The 23012-nt window shown below is 40.0% G+C and overlaps 1 long non-coding RNA gene across 4 annotated transcripts in view; it reads right to left on the bottom strand.

The window, feature by feature from the left end:
• Positions 1 to 2014: 2014 nt before the first annotated feature.
• The window catches only part of LOC147344059 (uncharacterized), a 78668-nt gene continuing 57670 nt past the window's right edge, over positions 2015 to 23012 (bottom strand). Inside the window, exons 3-4 of one of the 4 annotated variants that reach the window (XR_015155651.1) lie at positions 19237 to 19356; positions 2015 to 4076 (exon numbers count right to left, since the gene is read on the bottom strand). This is a non-coding gene — a long non-coding RNA (uncharacterized LOC147344059). The remainder of the gene's footprint in view (positions 4077 to 19236; positions 19357 to 23012) is intronic. The other 3 variants (XR_015155652.1, XR_015155650.1, XR_015155649.1) reach the window with 3 other exon arrangements.

Below are 23012 nucleotides of genomic sequence, written 5' to 3'. Positions count from 1 at the left end.
AGTATATTGAAGTTTCCAAAATCTTGATGTTGGAAATAAAATTCAGTGTCGTATTGTTCTCCAAACTTATTTTGCCATGGAATCCTTCCTTTGCGTGCTGCTGCTGCTGCTGCTAAGTCGCTTCAGTTGTGTCCAACTCTGTGTGACCCCATAGATGGCAGCCCACCAGGCTCCCCCATCCCTGGGATTCTCCAGGCAAGAACACTGGAGTGGGTTGCCATTTCCTTCTCCAATGCATGAAAGTGAAAAGTGAAAGTGAAGTCACTCAGTCGTGTCCAACTCCTAGCGACCCCATGGACTGCAGCCTACCAGGCTCCTCTGTCCATGGGATTTTCCAGGCAAGAGTACTGGAGTGCCCTAACCCTAACCCTAACCCTTCACGTAGTATCTATTTAAAATCCCACAGAACCAGTATTCCACAGGATCCATGTTGGGAAACCCCCATCAATTTGACCAGAATGTGTGCCCAAAAGTCTGCTCCAGCCCACATGCCTCTTAATGCAGAGCGTTTCAGGGCACCATTGTCCTTTTGTGTCTACATCTCATCTTACTCCCAGTCTCCAATCTCCCTTCTCCCTTTTTTTTTTTTTTTCCCCTCCATTTTGGTTTAGATCACATGGATTCTTGGCCATGGGCTGCAATCCCCACCATCATGAGCCAGACATATAAATCCTCCTGCCTAAGTGCCACTGGGTGAAGCAGGACTTCTGAGTGGCTACCGCCTCATCCCTACCTCTTTCGGGTGCAGAACAGGGCAGGGGACCCTCAGGAGATGGACATCTACACAGGAAGGACTCCATTGTCAATAAGCACCTGTGAGCACCCAGGTAATGTGATTCAGATCCTCCTGCTTGGCTAGCAACACCAAAGCCACATCCCAAACATGAGCTCTGCTACAGGTTGCACTGTGTCCCCGCTAAATCTATAGGTTAAAGTCCTAATCCCCACCTCAGAATATGAACTTATTTGGAAACAGGGTTATTGCAGGTGGAAGCAGTTAACATGAGGCCATACTGGAGTGGGATGGGTCTCCAATCTAATACAACTGATGTTCTTATACAAGGGGGAAACTTGGAGACAGGATGACACATAAGGAGGATGGCATATGAAGACTGGAATAACGCTGCCAAAAGCCAAGAGAGAGGCTTGGAACAGATCTTTTCTTAGCATCTTCAGAGGGGTCGTGGCCTGCTGACACCTTGATTTCAGACTTCTAGCTTCCAGAATGTGAGACAGTAAGTTTCTGTTGTCTTGCTTGCTTGCTTAGTCGCTCAGTCATGTCCAACTCTTTGCAACCCTGTGGACTGTAGCCCGCCAGACTCCTCTGTCCATGAGATTTTTCAAGTAAGAATACTGGAGTGGGTAGCCATTCCCTTCTCCAGAAGATCCTCCCGACCCAGAGATGAAACCCGTGTCTCCTGCACTGCAGGCAGATTCGTTACCCACTGAGTCATCAGGGAAGACTAAGCCACTCCATTTGTGGTGCATGGTTACGGCAGCACCGAAAACTAACGTGAGGGCAAAGTCTCTGCCTGTTCTCCCACACAGTCTCTACCAGCAGTGTGTTCCTGACCCAACTCCCTCAGGACAGAAGGAAACAAAAGACGGCCCTGGTGGCCACGTGGGCAGACTCAGGACACCTCTCCTGGCTGGGGTCTTGATGTCCTCCTCTTAATTTCCACCTGTCTCTGACCTCTGACCCGCCAAATCCCAGGGTCTCATAATTAGTGGGAATGGTACTCCAGCTTCACTCCCAGCCCTCTGGCTTCACTACAGACCACTGACAAAGTGGTTGTGAAAGTGGAGGCAATGCTGCCGGGATGGGAAACCATCTTTGAGAGGGAGGTGCTGAAATCCAACCCCCAGGGACCTGGATCCCAGCCCCTCAGAAATGCAGCCAAAGCTACCAGCCCTCCCCGACCACTTAATCAGGCTGGACCCCCCTGTGCTTTGGTGTGTTGCCATGGAGACGAGCAGGCTGCAACTGCTTTCCAACACCAACAAAGCCACTGTGTTTGGAGGCATCAGACAGACCAGGGTTCCCCATCTAGGCACTACTGACATTCGAGCAGGATAATCTGTGTTGTAGGGACTGACTGCCCTCTGCACTGTGGGATGTTCAGCAGCATCCCTGGTCTCTACCCACTAAGTGACAGTGGCCCTCCTTCCCAAGTTGTGACAACCAAACAGTCTCTGGACGCCTAGTCTGTTCAGGCTGCTGTTACAAACTATCACAGATGAGGTACCTCAGAAGCAACAGAAATTTATTTCTCAGAGTTCTGGTGGCTGGAAAGTCCAAGGTCAAGGTACCAGCATGGTTTTGTTCTGATAGTGGCTCTCTTTCTGGTTCATAGCCAGCACTTTATCCCTGGGTCCTCACATGGTGGAAGGCACCAGTAAGTTCTCTGGGGCCTAATTCCATTCATGGGGGCTCCACCCTTAGGACTGAAGCACCTCCCAAAGGTCCTACTTTCTAACACCATCATACTGGGTGCTAAGATTTCAACATATGAATTTAGGGGGAACACAAACACCCATACTATAGCACCAGACCTTGCCAAATGTTCCTTTGGAGGCAAAATGACCCAAATTGAGACCTCCTGAAATAAAGTAACTTCAGTACTTTCTAATCTAAGGTCCTTATCATCTGAGGTCATTTCATTATTTCACTGATGTTAAAAACCTATTACCATTCCTTGATCTCAGTAATATAAGAAAAACATACAAAGAAAAAAAGATCTAAGGACTTTCCTGATGGTCCAGTGGTTAAGAATCTTCCTTCCAATGCAGGGGACTCAAGTTCGATCCCTGGTCAAGGAACTAAGATCCCTCATGCTGCAGGGAAACCAAGCCCATGCACTCTGGAGCCCGTGCACCAGAACTAGAGAGATGTCCTCACACAGCAACAAAACAGCCCACACGCTGCACTAAGACCCAACACTGCCAAAGAAATTTAAAAAAGAAAAAAGATCTAGAAAAAAATGTTGAGTCACAGCTGTGTCTCTATGTTGGATAGTAGATTTGCTAGTGGATTGTCTATTTTTCTGAATTTTTCTTGTATTTCTTGTATTTGCTATATTGCACATGTGTTTGTTGTACACCTGAAAAAAAACTATTTAATTGGTAATTTAAAAATTGATTTTTTAATCAAAAAATCAATTTAATTGGTGCACATAATTTTAAAGATCTCATTAGCCATAGTCAGAGCAAAATGATAAAAGAGAAAGAGCAGAGTTTTTAATTCTTGTACCTCCACTCACTACTGGCCATGGGGATGCCATTAATGTCAGCCCTATTAGACTGAGTCAAGGTTGTATGAAGTATTTGTAAAGCATCTAGAGAAGAGCAGTAGCTTAATAAACAGCAGCTCAAACAGTTGTTAGGCTCCCTTTTAGCTGAAAGTTCTCTTTATCCCCTGCCTATGCTAGTGTGGCATCCTCACCACAGTGTCATCAGAATGCCCTTGCAAGGCCCTGTAGGATCTCTCTTGGCAAGTGAGTCCTCTTCCAAACTGCTCCAGACTCAGGCACTCTCGGGAAGAGACAATGGCCATCATCGCTTATCACTATCACGCCAGGCACAGGGCCCCACACTGTTCACACATGGTCTCCCATATTCTTCTCAACCACCCTGCAAGGCAGAAATAACGATGCCCTTTTCAGAGACAGGAATCTAGCTCAGAGAGGCTCTGATACTTCTTCAAGGTACACAGCTGGTAAGCAACAAGCTAGCACCAAACAGTCCAACCTCTTCATTTTACAGGTGATAAAACTGAAGCTCAGAGAATGAAGAGACTTGGTGCCCAAGGTCACCCACAATCCTGCAAACAGAGCCAGGCTCTTTAGGGACAGAGTCACAATGTTCAAGCACACATATGACTTGCTTCCACGGAAGAAGGGAGAAGGATGTTGACGTTTCACCAAGCAATTACTGAAATCCGGAGGCAAGGATGCCTGTGATTTGAGGAGTGGGATCTGGAGTCAGTCAGCCTGAGTTCCAATCCTGGCTGTATCTCTTACCAGCTATATTATCTTCAGCAAGTTACTTCAAGTATTTGGGCTTCCATTTTCTCATTTCTAAGAGGAAAAAATATATTAAAGAATAAATAATTTAACAATTCTGACTTCACGCTGGTCAGAATGGCCATAATTATAAAATCTATAAATAGCAAATGCTGGATGTGGAGAATAGGGAATCCTCCTACACTGTTGGTGGGAATGTAAATTGGTGCAGTCACTATGGGGAACAGTACAGACGCTCCTCAGAAAACTAAGAGTAGAAGCACCATATGATCCAGCAACCTCATTCCTGGGCATATATCCAGACAAAACTCTGATTCAAAAAGATATATGTCACTCCTATGTTTGCAGCAGCAGTATTCACAATAGCCAAGACATGGAAACAACATAAATGTCCATCAGCAGATGAATGGATAAAGAAGATGTGGCACATATACAATGAAATTCTACTCAGCCATTAAAAAGAGCAAAATAATGCTATTTGCAGCAACATGGATGCAACTAGAGATTTAATAACTTAGTACATGAAATAAATCAGAAAGAGAAAGACAATATGATGTCTTTATACCATATGATGTCACTTATATGTGGAATCTATGATCACCGCCTCCTGTGCAATGTCACAAACCTCCATCCATAGTTCTTCAGCCACTCTGTCTATCAGATCTATTCCCTTGAATCTATTTGTCACTTCCATTGTATAATCATAAGGGATTTGATTTAGGTTATACCTGAATGGGCTAGTGTTTTCCCTACTTTCTTCAATTTAAGTCTGACTTTTGCAATAAGGATCTGATGGTCTGAGCCACAGTCAGCTCCAGGTCTTGTTTTTGCTGACTGTATAGAGCTCCTCCATATTCAGCTGCAAAAAATATAATCAATCGGATTTCAGTATTGACCATCTGGTGATGTCCATGTGTAGAGTTGTCTGTTTTGTTGTTGGAAGAGGGTGTGTGCTATGACCAGTGTGTTCTCTTTGCAAAACTCTGTTATATTTCGCCCTACTTCATTTTGTACTCCAAGGCCAAACTTGCCTGTTATTCCAGGTATCTCTTGACTTTCTACTTTTGCATTCCAGCCCCCTATGATGAAAAGGACATCTTTTTTTGGTGTTAGTCCTAGAAGGTCTTGTGGATCATCATAGAACCTTCAACTTCAGCTTCTTTGCATTAGTGGTTGGGGCATAGACTTGGATTACTCTAATACTGAATGGTTTGCCTTGGAAACAAACAGAGATCATTCTGTCGTTTTTGTAGTTGCACCCAAGTACTGCATTGTGGACTCTTGTTGACTATGAGGGATTTTTCTCATAGTAGGGATTCTTGCCTACATAGTAAGAAAACTCCATAGTAGGGATTCTTGCTCACAGTAGTAGACATAACAGTAATCTGAATTAAATTTGCCCATTCTGGTCCATTTTAGTTCACTGATTCCTAAAATGTTGATGTTCAGTCTTGTTATCTCCTGTTTGACCACTACTAATTTACCTTGATTCATGGGCCTAACATTCCAAGTTCTTATGCAATATTGTTCTTTATAGCATCAAACTTTACTTCCATCACCAGTCACATCCACATCTGGGCATTGTTTTTGCTTTCGCTCAACCTCTTCATTGTTTCTGGAGCTATTTCTTCACTCTTCTCCAGTAGCATATTGGGTACCTACCAACCTGGGGAGTTCATCTTTAAGTTTCATATCTTTTTGCCTTTTCATACTGTTTTCGTGAACTGAGAATTTCCAGATGTTCAAGCTGGATTTAGAAAAGGCAGAAGAACTGGAGATCAAATTGCCAATATCCATAGGACCATAGAAAAAGCAAAAGAATTCCAGAAAAACGTCTACTTCTACTTTATTGACTACCTTAAAGCCTTTGGCAGAAAGTGAAGAAGAGCTAAAGAGCCTCTTAATGAAAGTGAGAGAGAAGAGTAAAAAGTTGGCTTAAAATTCAACATTCAGAAAATGAAGATCACGGCATCCGGTCCCATCATTTCATGGCAAATAGATGCGGAAACAATGGAAACAGGGACAGACTTTATTTTCTTGGGCTCCAAAATCACTGCAGCTGGTAACTACAGCCATGAAATCAAAAGACGCTTGCTCCTTGGAAGAAAAGCTATGACAAACCTAGACAGCATATTAAAAAGCAGAGACATTACTTTGCCAACAAAAGTCCATCTAGTCAAAGCTATGGTTTTTCCAGTAGTCACATATGGACATGAGAGTTGGACCATAAAGAAAGCTGAGTGCCAAAGAATTGATGCTTTTGAACTGTGGTGTTGGAGAAGACTCTTGAGAGTCCCTTGGACTGCAAGGAGATCCAACCAGTCAATCCTAAAGGAAATTAGTCCTGAACATTCATTGGAAGGACTGATGCTGAAACTCCAATACTTTGGCCACCTGATGAGAAGAGCTGACTCATTGGAAAAGATCCTGATGCTGGGAAAGACTGAAGGCAGGAGGAGAAGGAGATGTCAGAGGATGGGATGGTTGGATGGCATCACCAACTCGATGGACATGAGTTTGAGCAGGCTCCAGGTGTTGGTGATGGATAGGGATTCCTGGCATGCTGCAGTCCATGGGGTCACAAAGAGTTGGACATGCCTGAATGACTAAACTGAGCTGAATATGTGAAATCTAAAATATGACACCAATGAACCTATCTGAAACAAGTAGAATCACAGAGAACAAGCTGGAGGTTGCCAAAGTTGGGGAGTGAGGGAGTGCAAAGTTAGGGTTAGCATAAGTGAGCTATCATGTATGGAATGGATACAAAACAAGATCCTACTATATACCACAGAGAACTATGTTCAGTATCCTATGACAATGGAAAAGAATTCTAAAAAAGAATGTATTTATGTATAACTGAATCATTTTGCTATATAGCAGAAATTAACACATTTTAAATTAACTATACTTCAATAATAATAAAAAGAAGAAGTTAATCCACATATACATTTTGGAAAATATCAGCTGCAATAAACACTCAATAAACATTTAGGTGTTATCAAACTTTGCACAGCAAGCTAAGAAATTAGGGAGTGATTAAATTTTTGGTTTTATTTCTTGTCACAAAGTATTCTTCCCATCATTCAAAGCAAATTACCGGGACTTCCCTGCCAGTACAGTAGATAAGAATCTACCTGCCAGTGCAGAAGACACAGGTTCAATCCCCGGTCTAAGAAGATTCCATGTGCCGCAGAGCAACTAAGCCCGTGTGCCACAGCTCCTGAGGCCCCACGATGGAACTACTGAAGCTTGTGTGACTACAGCCTGTGCTCTACAACAAGAGACGCCCATGCACTGCAGCTAGAGAGCAGCCCCCAGTCACCTCAACTAGAGAAATCCCATGCATAGCAACAAGGACCCAGCACAATCAAAAATAAAAAATTAATTAATGTAAAAAATAAAATAAATCACCATCACTGTGGAAAATTTGGAAAAGACATAAAAGTATAAGGGGAAAATAACAATCACCCAGAATGGTCACTAATTAAAAACAACAACAAACCTTATTACTTTGGAAAATTTCAAATACTGCATATACAAAAGCGGAAAAAAAAATAGTATAGTGAAACTCCATGTCCCATCACTCAGTTTTTCTTCCATACTAACTCCTGGCAATCTTATTAAGTTTATAGCCTCATTGAATTTTCTTTCTTCCTACCTCCAATCTCTTGGAGTAAATTCTAGACATCATATAATTTCATCTTTAAATATATCAGAATGTATCTCTGAAATATATGATTCTCTATTTTTTTTTAAAAAAGGCTATAATACTCTCCAGAAATTGGACATAGAAGGAGCATACTTCAACATAATAAAGGCCATATATGACAAACCCACAGCTAATATCATACTCAACAGTGGGAAGTTAAAAGCATTTCCTCTAAGACCAGGAAAAAGATAAGGGTGTCCATTCTCATCAATTTTACTAACACAGTTTTGAAAGTCCGAAGTATAGCAATAAGAGAAGAAAAAGAAATACATGGAATCCAAATAGGGGAAGAAGAAGAAAAACTGTTATTATTTGCAGATAATATGATACTATACATAGAAAATCTCAGGATGTTACCAGAACACTCTTGACATAAATCGCAGCAATGTCTTTTTGGCAAGCTCCGGGAGTTGGTGATAGACAGGGAAGCCTGGTGTGCTGCAGTCCATGGAGTTGCAAAGAGTCAGACACCACTGAGTGACTGAACTGACTGACTGACTTGAGCTTGCCAATGAATTTCATAAAGTTGAAGGACACAAAATTAATATACAGAATCTGTTGTATTTCTATATGCAAACAGAAAGCAACTAGGGGAAAATCTCATTTACTATCACATCAAAAAGAATAAAGTACCTAGGAATAAATCTACCCAAGAAGACAAAAGACCTGTACTGTAAAAACTAAAAGACACTGGATGAAAAAAAATCAAAGGTGAGACAAACAAATGGGAAAGTATACCATGTTCTTGGATTGGCAGAATCAATATTGTCAAAATTAATAAACTACCCAACGTAACCTACAGATTCCATGTAATCCCTATCAAATTACCAATGGCATTTTTCATAGAAGTAGAACAAAAATCACAAAATTTGTATGAAAATACAAAAGGCCCCAAATAGCCAAAGCAATCTTAAGAAAGAAAAACAGAGCTGGAGCAAACAGGCTCCATGGTTTCAGATTATATTACAAAGCTACAGTCATCAAAACAGTATGATATTGGCACAAAGACAGACTTATAGATCAATGGAACAGGATAGAAAGCTACGATGTAGAAACAACAGTCTCTTCAGTAAATGGTGCTGGGAAAACTGTAGAACCACACGTAAAAGAATGAAGTTAGAAGATTCTCTAACACCGTACACAAAAATAAATTCAAAATGGATTAAATACCTAAATGTAAGACTGGAAACTATAAAATTCTTTTTTTTATTTTATTTTTTAACTTTACAATATTGTATTGGTTTTGCCATATATCAAAATGAATCTGCCACAGGTACACATGTGTTCCCCATCTTGAACCCTCCTCCCGCCTCAAACTATAAAATTCTTAAAGGAAAACATAGAACACTCTTTTGACATAAATTGCAGCAACATCGTTTTGGATCTACCTCCTACAGTAATGAATATAAAAACAAAAATAAACAAATGGAACCTTATTAAACTTAAAAGCTTTTGCACAGCAAAGGAAACCATAATCAAAGTGAAAAGACATCCCACAGAATGGGAAAAAATATTTGCAAATGATGCAATTAATTTTCAAAATATACAAACAGCTCATGTGGCTCAATACGAAAAAAAAATCAGCCAGAAAATGGGCAGAAGACCTAAATAGATATTTCTCCAAAGAAGACATAGAGATGGTCAAAAAGCATACAAAAAAATGTTCTACACTGCTAATTATTAGAGAATCCAAATCAAAACTACAGTGAGGTATCAACTCACACCAGTCAGAATAGTCATTATCAAAAAGTCTACAAACATCACTTTGCTGTGCATCTGCAACTATCAAAAATTGTCCATCAACTATACTCTAATATTAAATAAAAAGTTAAAAAAAAAAGTCTACAAACAATAATGCTGGTGAGGGTGTGGAGAAAAGGGAACTCTTTTACTCTGTTGGTGGGAATGTAAATTGGTACAGCTACTATGGAGAATAGTATGGAGGTGTCTTAAAAAACTGAAAATAGAGCTACCATATGATTTAGCAATCCCACTCCTGGGCATATATCTGAGAAAAACATGCTCTGAAAAGATACATACACCCCAATGTTCATTGTAGCACTATTTATAATAGCCAAGACCTGGAAGCAACCTAATGTCCGTTGACAGATGAATGGATAAAGAAGTTGTGATCAGTTCAGTTCAGTTCAGTTCAGTCGCTCAGTCGTGTCCAACTCTTTGCGACCCCATGAGTCACAGCACACCAGGCCTCCCTGTCCATCACCAACTCCTGGAGTTCACTCAAACTCATGTCCATCAAGTCGGTGATGCCATCCAGCCATCTCATCCTCTGTCGTCCCCTTTTCCTCCTGCCCCCAATCCCTCTCAGCATCAGAGTCTTTTCCAATGAGTCAACTCTTCGCATGAGGTGGCCAAAGTACTACATATACACAATAGAATATTACTCAGCCACAAAACAGAACATTTGAGTCAGTGCTAATGAGGTGGATATACCTAGAGCCTATTGAGCAGAGTGAAGTAAGTCAGAAAAATAAATACCATATATTAATATATATATTATATACATATATATATATACATGGAATTTAAAAAGATGGTACTGATGGATCTATTTGCAGGGCAGCAATGGAGATGTGGACATAGAGAACTGACTTGTGGGTTCAGAGAAGGAAAGGAGAGGGTGGGATAAATGGAGAGAGTAGCGTGGAAACATATACGTTACCATATGTAAAATAAGCGGCCAGTGAGAATTTGCTGACACAGGGAGCTCAACCAGTGCTCTGCAACAGCCTCGAGGGGTAGGATGGGTGGGAGATGGGAGGGAGGTTCAAGAGGGAGGGGACATATGTGTACCTGTGGCTGATTCATGTTGATGTATGACAGAAACCAGCACAATATAATAAAGCAACTATCCTCTAATAAATTTTTTAAAAAGAATGAAATAATGCCATTTGCAGCAACTTGGATGGACCTACAGATTACCATTCTAAGTGAAATTAGACAGAGAATATCATATGATATCACTTATATGTGGAATCTAAAAAAATGATACAAATGAGTTTACTCACAAACAACCTCACAGACTTAGAAAACAAATTTATGGTTACTAAAGGGAAGAGGTGGGAAGAGGGATAAATTAGGAGGTTGGGATTAACATATACACACTATTATATATAAAATAGAAATAAACAAGGACCTACTCTATAGCACAGGGAAGTCTACTGGGAAAAGAAACTGAAAAAGAATAGATACATGTATGTTGCCGCTGCTGCTAAGTAGCTTCAGTCGTGTCCGATTCTGTGCGACCCATAGACAGCAGCTCACCAGGCTCCCCCGTCCCTGGGATTCTCCAGGCAAGAACACTGGAGTGGGTTGCCATTTCCTTCTCCAATGCATGAAAGTGAAAAGTGAAAGTGAAGTCACTCAGTTGTGTCTGACTCTTCGTGACCCCATGGACTGCAGCCTACCAGGTTCCTCCATCCATGGGATTTTCTAGGCAAGAGTACGGGAGTGGGGCGCCATCGCCTTCTCCGAGATACATGTATAGGTATAACTAAATCACTTTACTGTACACCTGGAACTAACATAACATTGTAAATCAACTTCCAATATAAAGTAAAAAAGAATTAAATTATAATACCATTATTGCACCTTAACAAACTAACAATAAATGTTTTATATCATCATATTATGATTCAGTATCCAATCTTCCCCCAGTTGTCCTTTAAATTTTACATCATTTGTTTGACTCAGGATCCAAACTGCATCTTTGGATTGGTTAATGATGCTTCCATTTCTTTTAATGGACAGATTCTCCCACCATCTCTTCTTCCCTTTTGCAATTTTTTTTTGTTTAGGAAATTGAATCATTTGTCCTGTAGAAGTTACACAGCTTGGGTTTTGCTGATTGTATTCCTAAGTTATTACTATACAAGCTCCTCAGGACTGTGTGTTTCTTGTAAATTAGTAGTTCTAGAGGTTTGGGCAGATTCACGTTTGATTTTGTGCCAAGAATACATTATGGGTGATGCAGTGGCCTTCCATCAAAAAACACGTAATGTCTCTTGATCTGTCCCTCTGAGAAGTGAGCAGCCTGTAATAATCATAGTCCAGATCCACACATTTTGTTAGAGGTTACAAAATGGTGATATTCTAAACCTACCAGGAGTTTTCATTTTTTAACTGAAAATGTTTCTATAAAGAGAAACCTTCATCATGATATACACTCTACATAGGAAAAGAAAGATAACAGATTCTTCCCCTTTTACAGCCAACTTTTGAAATAAAGACTCTAATCACCAAAGGTGACAGGTAGGTTTTGTTGTTCTTGTTAGTATCATTGGCATATATATTATAAATTCACAGAAATGAACATACTTCCCATGTTTCAGTCCACTGAGGTTATTATTCTTACAATGCTTAAAGTATCTAAAGTTTTCTTTTTCCTTTTTTTAAGGTTTGCTGGAGTCCCTGTGAAACCATTTGGACTTAATGTTTTCTAATAGGCAAGTTCTTTCATCATTTTTTCTATTCTGTGGTAACTGGTCTGTTAAGACTGTCTCCTCTGGGATTAACTGCAATTTTTTTAAGAAAATTATCCATTTCATCTAGGTTTTCAAATAATTTTTCATAGTGTGAAAAAAAATCTCTTACATTTTTATTTTAGATTCCTCTATTTTGATGACTTTCCCTACCCACCCACTGCTACCACTTCTTATATAGCGTGTCTATGCTTTCTACCATTTATTTTCTTAATTAGTTTAGCTGGTAGTTTGTATATTTTATTGACTGCTTCAGCTCTGAGAATTTTTTTTCTTTTTTTCCCCATTTTCTAATTCACTAATTTCTGTTCTCGTCTTCATTAGTCCCATTTTTCTGGATTCTTTTTACTTACATTATTCTTTTCTAGTTTTCTGAGTGGGTGCTTGATTCATTTTTTTTCATTATGTTGATACATGTATTTAACACTAAACTTTTACCTCTATTAACTGTTTTAGTTGAATACCATAGACTTGATTATTTGTTTCCATTATTGTTGTTTTCAAGAAATTCTGTGATAGCATTGGCCACTTCTACCTCTGAACAACAGCTACTTATTAACATGATTTTTGTTTTAATTTTCAGATGGTGTGGTCTTTCTGGTTTTTTATTTGTTAATAATGGGGTTTCCCTGGGGGCACAGCAGTAAAGAATCTGCCTGCAATGCAGGAGCCCTGGGTTTGATCCCTGAATCAGGAAGATCCCCTGGAGAAGGAAACGGCAACCCACTGCAATATTCTTGCCTGGGAAATCCCATGGACAGATGAGCCTGGCAGGCTACAGTCCATGCGGTCACAAAGAGTCGGACACAACTTAGCAACCAAATAACAACTCTGCGTTGTGATCAGAGAGTAGTCTTTCTGTTCTTTGGAGTTTATGGAGGTGTTCTTTGTATCTCAAGGTATGGTCACACAGAAGATGGTATTTTCTCTACTAATGAGGTTCAGATTTCTACATAGACTTATAAGACCTACCTTATTATATGTTTCAATCTCCTTTATCCTTACTGTTTACTTGATTTGTGTTGGGTAAGAGAGATGTAGTTAAATCACCTATTACTAGTGGGTTTCTGTGTTTCTCCTGCATCTCCAATTGTTAAGTGTATAAATATTAACAACTGATATATCTTCACTGTGAATTATTGCCTTTAGCATCTTATAGTCTCCTTCCTTATCTCCTGTAATGCTTTTTGGTTCAAATTTCATCTTCTTAGATATCAAGATTGCAACTCTAATTTTAGGTTTTATTTTGCATCTGTCTTAATATTTCTATCTGTCCTTTTATTTTTAACCTTTTGGGATCTCTTGTTTTAAGTGTGTCTCTTGTGTAGAGCAGAATGTGGGATTTTGCTTTGTTAGTCAAATTGGAAGACTTTTTTCTTTAAACAGGCAAATTAAGCTTCTTTACATTGATTGATATATTTGACCTCAACTCTGTTATTTTATCTTGTGACTAACTTTTAGTGTAATTTTTCATCCCTGTAGCTTTCCTTCTTGCCTTGTCATCCCTTTGCTGGGCAAAGTACCACATGATTTGCTTTTGTTTCCACCATCCCTCATGCTGTTTCTGATGCTATTTTGTAAGTTCACACTGATCATATATCCATCTTGCGGTCCTAAAGCTTGGAAACCTCCTCAGCCTGTTAAAACATTTAGAAAGCATTAGTTTGCTGCAATGTGTCCCATCACGAATGAAGGACTTGTTTAGAGAGACACCAGGCTTGCTTGACATAGGAATGAACCCGGAGTTTGGAAATTAAAAGACAAAGGGTGTTAGGAGAGGAGAGCAATGCTTCTGGGAGCGCTTCCCTTACTTAATGAATGACTAGGAGATTTGTGGCTATGCAGCCGGTCTGGGTAAGCCTTTCAGCATGTGGACCCAGAAGTGTCATAGGCTTGCTCCAGTATATCCTCCCTGCCCTTTCTGTGAACTGTGACACTTCCTGTCACCAGTTTATTTTCACTTCTCTGCTGGCAGCTGTCCACTGTGGTCGGCATGCATTTGAAATCGTTTGCTACTTACTTGAGAATTCACGCTAGGGAGAAAGGGACAAAAATAACCATTCCTGGGGACACCACAATCGTCATGAATTTGAAAGAAATGTCAACACTGAAGAAAGCTCATTTCCACTTTTTTTTAACCACCCAGATGACTGTGGATTAAGGACCCAGAAAATGCCAAAGAAATGGTAGGATAAGGGAAAAGAAAGTTCAAGTCAGTTGTGAGGGGATGCCTTAATGAGATTTGAATCCCTTTGCTAGCCTGCTCAGGCCCAGTCATTCCACGGTCCCTCATTCTCCCTCTTAGAGCTGCTCTTGGGTTCAGCACCCATTCATCCACCACCAGCAGATACTTAGGATCACCTTGGGATTTTCTGGAGAGCTTTGGTTTGGTCTTGGGTGTGTGGGTTTTGTCATTTGTTTTTGTTTTTTAATTGGAATATAGTTGCTTTACACTGCTATGTCAGTTTCTGCTGTACAGCAAAGTAAATCAGGCATATGTATACATCCTTTTCTTTTTTGGATTTCCTTCCTATTTAGGTCACCATAGAGCACTGAGTCTAGTTCCCTGAGCTATAAAGTAGATTCTCATTAGTTACCTATTTCACACATGGTAGTATATGTCAATCCCAATCTCACGATTCATCCCATCCACCTTGTTTCCCCCTTGGTATCCATACATTTGATCTCTACATCTGTGTCTCTATTTCTGCTTCGCAAATAAGATCATCTGTACCATTTTTCTAGATTCCACCTATATGTGTTAATATATAATATTCGTTTTTCTCTTTCTCACTTACTTCACTCTGGGTGACACTCTTTAGGGTTTTGTCATTTGTAAGCTACAAACATAGGAATCTGAAAGCTGTATATTCAATGGTCAGAGGAAGAACTCAGGTTCAAATAGTCTTGGGTTCAAATCATAGCTCTGACCTTATCTATTTGACCTCTCCAACATCCATGTCCCCATCTAAACAACTGGGGATATAATATCATGCAGAGTCTTTGTAAATCTTAAATGAATTCATACAAGTCAATGGTCTTCAAAGCGTGGTCCCCAGATTAGAAGGATCAACATCACCTGGCAACTTGTTAGAAATGCAAATTATCATGCCTCAGCCCAGGACCACTGAATCAGAAACTGAGGGTGGGCCTAGTGACCTGTGTTCCAAAGAGCCCTCCAGGTGATTCTCAAGCCCAAAGAAGTTTGAGACCCACTGGTGTAAAGAAAGCAATTTAGCACAGGGTCGCCAACATAATAAGTCCTAGATAATGGTAGCTCTGAGCATTGCTATTATTCGGAGTTCAGTTCAATTCTGCTTTTATAGCTGCATCAACAGGGGCCCAAGGAGGTGGTCATTTGCTTAAGATCACAGGGAATTAGTGGTGCAGCTGGGGATGAACCCAGATCTCTTACATCCCCAAAAGGTGTCTTTTCCTGTCTTTTCTTTCTCTCCCTCTTAAAAGAATTATGATGATAAACCAATGTATCTTCCTTATAGTTAGTTCAGAAAATAGAGATGACAGCCAAAACTAAGGCTGAATCTTATCTACAATCCTAATCTTCCCCTCCCAAGAAAGAGCAGAGTTGACTTTTGTATGTTTTCTTCTATATTAATGTGCATAGATGTAGGTAAACAATGTAATATTTATATGATATATATTGTTATAAATAATGTGTATATATACATATATACATATATTTATATACACTTGTGTATATATGTGTCTGTGTGTATAGTCACACAAATTGGAATCACACTGATTTAAAAGACAAATAGTATACTACTGCTATGTTTATAATAAAAAGGTCCATCTCTCCCCATTCTCAATTCTTGCTCCCAGAGGCAACTCCTTTTTATCTTTTCAACTATTTTTCATATTTTACTGTGTTTTTGTAAACAGCATGCTTATAGTACGCTTTCTTGACTCCTCGAGTTAAGAGATGATCTATTGGCTTTCTAGTATGGAGGATGATTTAGCATCCCCCTCCAGCTCCCCAACACACACACACACACACACACACACACACACTTTCCTTTCCAGCATAATAATATCATTGTCATTTTCACTTTAAAAAATTAAAGCCGCATGAATTGTATGTAAATTCTGTACACATTTAAAGCACGCACTAGGGCACACAGATGCAGGCGGAGTCTAAGGGATGATCAGATTTGAATCCTAGACTGTGCAGAAGGGAGAGGCAGGGGCATTTTGCAGCCGTACTGTGTGGATGGACGGGATCTTGGGACAGCATTAGGGGGGCCACAGATGTAAGAAGCACTTAGGGTGACTGTGACAAGGCCATGTGGCAAGGTAGGACATGAGTATGATCTGGGAGGATCTTGGAGTCTCTTCGCAGATCAAAATGAAGAAATGCAAGCTATTGTAGCTCCTGTGTTCTACCTAGCTGGGAAAACCACAGAATAACTGTTAAGTTTCCATTTCTTGTGAACCTACTGATTCCTCCTTAAGCATCCTTCTAGATGTGTCATAAAGATGAGCCCCTTCCTGATTTAGTCCAAGTAAGGAGTTGCTGTCACTGAAACAACACTCCAACAACCAAAAAACAATTATAAAATCTTCGTCCCTCTGCTCCCCCATTAGCACCCTCAGACACTACAGATACTATTAAAACAACTCCTGGCATTTGGTCACCTGTCCTTGTCCAGGCCACCTTGATCAAGGGTGAGGTCCCAACTTGCTGTATGACCCTAATGCCCCCTACCTTCCAATCTACAAGGAGGTAGCTTGCTCCATCTTCCTGCCTCAGCTTCCATCAACCCCCAGGAACTAGGTCCTCCACTAACCTGCTCCTCCATCCCTGCCATGATCTAATTTTCAAGCCCAGTCCCTCCTGGTCTTAGTTTTCCCAACATTGCACAAGTTCCCATTCTGAGAAGGTAATTATTTTATTCATTCCTTCTTCATTTATCTATCAGTCCATATTATTTGTTATATAAGCACCCTAAAACTTAGTGCCTTAAAACAATAACCATTTATTATCACTTATAGTGTCTGTAGGTCAGAAATTTGGGAGTAGCTCACTTGGCCAATTCTGGCTTGGGATCTCTCATGAGGTTGCAGTCGGATAATGACTGGGGTTGCATCATCTGAAGGCTCGACTGGAGCTGGAGGATCCCATTTCAAGGTGGCTTACTCACACAGTTGACACATTGATAACAGTTGTTGGCCAGAGGTTCCTCTCTACATGGACCTCTCCACACAGATGCTTGCGTGTCCTTGCAACATGGTAGTTGGCTTTCCCCAGAGTGAGCAGTTGAAAGTGAGAAAATACCCAACTCAAGGTAGAAGATATCCCTTTATGACAGTCTCAGAAGCCATATAGCATCCATCTGCCCTGTTTGGTTTGTTAGAAGTAAGTCACCAATGGCCCACATTCAAGGAGAGGGGAATTAAACTCCACCTTTTGAAGAAAGGCATGTTAAAGAATTTGGAGACATACTTTAAATCACCACAAGAAACTAACATATCTGCTTTCAAGAAATAAGGGGGAAACTAGTATGGTTCTTTCTTCTTTTTATTCAATAGTTGAACACCTACCATCAGGAATGGCTAATAGGATTCAAATCATGTGCCAGTTCCTACTGATTGCTACTGGCTTCCAGAGACACTGTTGCAAAAGATTCTGAGGGCATAACCAGGTTATCAGGAAAGAGTTTCATGATTGATTAGTGATGTCTGCCTTTGGCACCAGAGTCAGGTGATCTGGCACATGAGTCAGATAACCCATGAGTGTTATTTCTGTAGCAGGTGTTTTATCCTGCCATTGGGACAAATGTGAATAAGACAGAGACCTAGCTCTCTAATTGCTTAGAGTCTGTTTACTGAAGTCTGTGATGGACATAGTGAGCTACTTACTGAATTTTATTCATCCCTTATTCCAAGTGATAGAACTGTAGCCAAACACCTGGCTGGCCAGCAGATGTAATTCCTAGCCTTCTTTGAGGTCATATGAAGTTATAGCCTATACAACTAAGTTTTCTCCAAAGTTAAGTAGAAATGATATATGTCACTACTGGTCTGATATCTTAACTCTAGGCCATAGCTAGGAAATGATGGGGAAGAAAATACAGAAGAAGCCAAGGTCTCTAAACAGCCATGTGGAGTGTAGCCACCAACCAATCTGAAACCTGCTTCCTGGATTTTTACATGAAACAGAGATAAATGTTTTTGTTCTTTATGCAACTAGTTTTAGGGACCTTTTTCTTTCAGCAACTATCATAAAAAAAAGCTGATGAGATATATAACAAACACTACAAAACCTTCACGATATCATCAACCCATGTAAGGATCACATGAGTCACACTGAATATTGGTGGCATACATTTAACAACAGTAGTGCCTAATTATAAACAGTAACAACTCCTTGAACCATTCTCAGTGCTAAATGAGACAATAGCTATGGAGTACTTTGTATAGTACATGGAACAATATAAATGCTCAATAAACGTCAGCTATTTTGTCCTTATAAATTCATGTCTAAAACTGGCATCATGTTTTGGCAAAAAGTCTATATGCCAAGAATTGAACTGTTGTTTGTTCTTTTTTTTAACTACTTCAGCATGATTCTGGTCCATTATCTCATTTGTTTTCATGACCAGGCCTATTTCTTGCCCATTAATCCATTACTTGATATGCAACCAGGATGATGTCTGAGGCAAGAAAGCTAACACACAGCACAGATGTGGTGCAGGTCTCTGAGGAGTTAATTGTAGTCATGAAATTGAAACACTAAAGCCATGAAAGGAATTGAAAGCATTAGAAGTAAAATCAGTAATTCTAAGTCTGGGCCAAGGCAAATTAAGAACTGGACATATATTAACCTTCATGAGCAGAGCTGCTATATAAGCATTTTTCATGGAGCTACATTTGGTAGAGAAACTCACGCTGCAGAAATACACGATGGCAGAGAATGCCCTTTCCTGCTTCTCCAAGATTCCCCACAAAGAATGCAATGCAATTATCAGCAATTACATACTTAGCTCGGCCTCGGCATTAGGAAGAAAGATATCTTTTACATTTGTTCCTTCTGTGTGTTCTTTGAGGCCGAAGACTCTGACGGTCACGACTCGTGTGAATGTTTGGTTGAAGGTCACAGCTGTGGGAAAGGAGACAAAATATATGATCAGTTCCTGCTCTCACTGAGCTTACAATCTTACAGGAAAGATGGATGCTCACACGAGGAGAAACAGAAGGTGAGAACTATAAACTGATAGCTGGTGAATGGTTAAACCATGCAGCACAGGCTCCATGTTACTGGAGGCAGAGAAACGATGGCTCCTTGTGAACTGGGTTAGACCCATAAAATGTTAGAGCTGAAACGGATGAGTGACCTGGTGTTGGTTTTCTCCTCCCAGTTGGTAACTGCTTATTAGCCTGATTCCTCCTCACATTGTGTAACAATACCCATTCCAGAGCTGGGAAGGGAAGAAAACCCGCTATGGGTTTTCTATCTGGACAATGTTTAGGGAAGGTTGTTTTTGGAATGGGGGAGGTGGAAGAAAGAAGAGGAATTTTTGTTTCCCTCCTGCTGGCACCAACTCTGAGAATGCTCCCAACCCAGGCCCCCTCCCCTCAGCCCTCATCTCCACTTTGGTCTTGAGTTGATTCTATTCTTGTCTCTATTCAAGAGGAATCAAATGAACATACTTAAAGTGTCATATGACCTTCTGATATATTTGTTCTTACTTGTATATAAATGATCACAGGATCCTTTACTGGGATTTGAAGCTCTGAGAGCTCCTTTCCATTCCAAAGATGGCTTTGTCTTTTGAAAGTCTGAGAAATATCCCTCAACTGTATTTGAGATGTGAGAGAGTCAAGTTAGGGTAAAAAAATTTTTAGCTTGAAAAAATTCTCAGACATTTTTTGCTAAGCCATAAATCAACAGTGGTTGAATTAAAACAGATCAAGCTTGGCTTGAGTTTAGACCTCCATGAGGTCTCTGGCTAAGCTTGAAGGAAAAAAAAATAAGTTAATACTTTTTAAAAAAACCAATTCCTATCCATGTCCAGTTGGAAGAGAGCAAATCCTGTTTAATGAGAGTCGGCTCTTCTAATCACTCTTGTGTTTGAATCTACATAGCATTTCTTCATGTTGACCCCAAACCTGGTTTTCTGTCCTTTTCCCTACACATGAACCAAGATAGGGAAGAAAATGGAACCTATTTGGAGAATCCAGAGCCCATCTTTCAGATAGTGTGGCTTACCCAGGGAATGTTGTTGTTCAGTCACCCAGTCGTGTCCAACTCTTTGCAACCCCATGGACTGTAGCATGCCAGGCCTCCTTATCCCTCACCATCTCCCAAAGTTTGCGCAAGTTCATGTCCACTGAGTTGGTGATGTCATCCTGCCATCTCATCCTCTGATGCCCTCTTCTCCTTCTGCCCTCAATCTTTCCCAGCATCACGGACTTTTCCAATGAGTCAGCTGTTCACATCAGATGACCTAAATACTTGAGCTTCAGCTTCAGCATCAGTCCTTCCAGCAAGTATTAAGGGTTGATTTCCCTTAAGATTGACTTGTTTGATCTCCTTGCTGTCCAAGGGACTCTCAGGAGCACCACAGTTCAAAGGCATCAGTTCTTTGGTACTCTGCCTTCTTTATGGTCGAGCTCTCACACCTGTATGTGACTACTGGGAAGATCATAGCCTTGACTATATGGACCTTTGCTGGCAGAGTAATGTCTCTGCTTTTTCAATACACTGTCTAGGTTTGTCATAGTTTTCCCGCCAAGAAGCAATCGTCTTCTGATTTCATGGCTGCAGTCACTGTCCGCAGTAATTTTATTAAGTGTACCTAACCCTTAATATTAACTTTGGTGAGAATCGAATATTGGTTCCTTGGTCTCTGGCTTCGAAACAGCAGCTTAAAAAGAGAATCGTGATGGTCCATCCCCAAGACAGAAAAATCTGGGCTGGACACTAGAAGGATGCTAATCATCTCTCTTTCTCCTCAATGGGTCAAATCTAATGGAAATATCTTTGTTTTCAAAGCCAAAAACTAATCAGAAAGGCATTATGAGTCATTTTCAGAGGCAGTGTCTGTACAGAACCATGGCCTTGACCCTTTGATTACAAATCTTTTGGGCATCTGAGTAGCAACATATAAGAAGTTTCCAGAGCCACTGGATTTTTGAGGCTACATGTAACTTCCCAGGCCACTATAAGCATTTGACTCTGTGGATCCACAAACTTGTAACTTGTATTATCTATATAAGCATTATGTGATTTATCTTCTTTCTATTTTTTTTTATTTTACTACCCATGTTTAAATTGGGGGGACATATGCCAAAAGGAGCCCTATCCTAACTCTCATCTCAAGTTATAACTATCAACTGATCTGCCTTGCTTTTTTTTTTTTTTTTTTTTGGTTAATGTAATGAGCAAAACAGTTATTTCATGGACAATTTAAGTCCTGGAAAGCTAAAACCCAGAGAGATACTTCACTGATGTTTATATAGAACAGACAAATATCCACTGGGCTTAAAAATGTCTAGTTAATTCACTTAAACATAACTGTAACAATATCACATAAAGAAAATAAAAAAGTCCAAGTACCAAAAGATGTATTTGATCTCTGATCTAGACTATAAACTTGTTACTTTGGCTCTTTTAAGCAAAGTCTCAAAGGAGAAGGTCTTTACAATGCCTGCTGATACTACTGTAGCCTATAAGATGTTAACATTATTTTAGCCTAAAAGATGTTAACATTATTTAGTCTGTAAATTGGCTAAAAGTCCCAGTATCCTTAATATATATGCTGACTCCTTCTTGGTTCTCAAACTATCAAGTCTGTTACTACATCTTTCTTTCTAAAAGTCTCAACACCAGTCTTTCTGGGAAAATTCTGAAGCAACCCTCTCCCCTTTTTTTTCTGAATCTACTTATTACAGTAGAAGCCTATGATGTAGCTTTCTTTCCATAGGTCCCAATTCTCTGTTCCCAGCTTTGTAAATGAATAATGCATTATCATTGGTTGGGGAGGGGGACAATCAGACATGCATACATTAAATCCATGAATTCACCAGTTCACAAATCAAATGTATTTCAAATTACATTATTTGGAACTGGATGTTCTTTTAAAAATTTTTTCATAGAGCCCATGCTATGAATGATAGACAGTCTAAATGACTCTTAGAAGTATGTTGTTTTTACTATCAAGCTGAATGATAACATTAGTTGCCCTCTACTTTCCAATTATCTTTTTGTGTTATACCTGGAATTCTAAATTTTAACCAAGAAATCAAGTCACAAAAAATGGCATCCTTCCCAAGGCAATCCCAGATACTGAAAGCGAACTCCCACCCCTAAACCACACATCTAATGCTCCAGGGCCAAAAGGATTTTCTTTACCTGCTCCTCTTTCCAGACTAAAGACAAAAGAATTATTATACTATTACAAGTAAGAGATAAAATTGTTGTCTAGCTCGGCCTTCTACATTACCTGTGGAAGCTTTAAGAAATTATGAAACTTCTCTGAACTTCTGTTTCCTCCTGTCTAAATGGCAATAACACTCCCTCTACCCTAGAATGAAGAAAATAATACTTACTCACTGGATTGTTATAAGAACTAAATGAGAGAACGTACAGAACGCCCTTAACACATCTAAATGTCAGGTGGCTCGAGTGGCAAAGAATCTGCCTGCTAATGCAAGAGATGCAGGCTTGATCCCTGGGTTGGGAAGAAGCCCTGGAGGAGGAAATGGCTACCTACTCCAGTATTCTTGCCTGGGAAATCCCATGGACAGAGGAAC

This window comes from Bos grunniens, chromosome 26 (assembly GCF_055505025.1).
Source record: "Bos grunniens cultivar Pamir isolate PY7600 chromosome 26, Bosgru_T2T1.0, whole genome shotgun sequence".
Lineage (NCBI taxonomy): Eukaryota > Metazoa > Chordata > Mammalia > Artiodactyla > Bovidae > Bos > Bos grunniens.
Note: the sequence above shows the minus strand (reverse complement) of the source record. Positions and strands in the feature narration are given on the sequence as shown.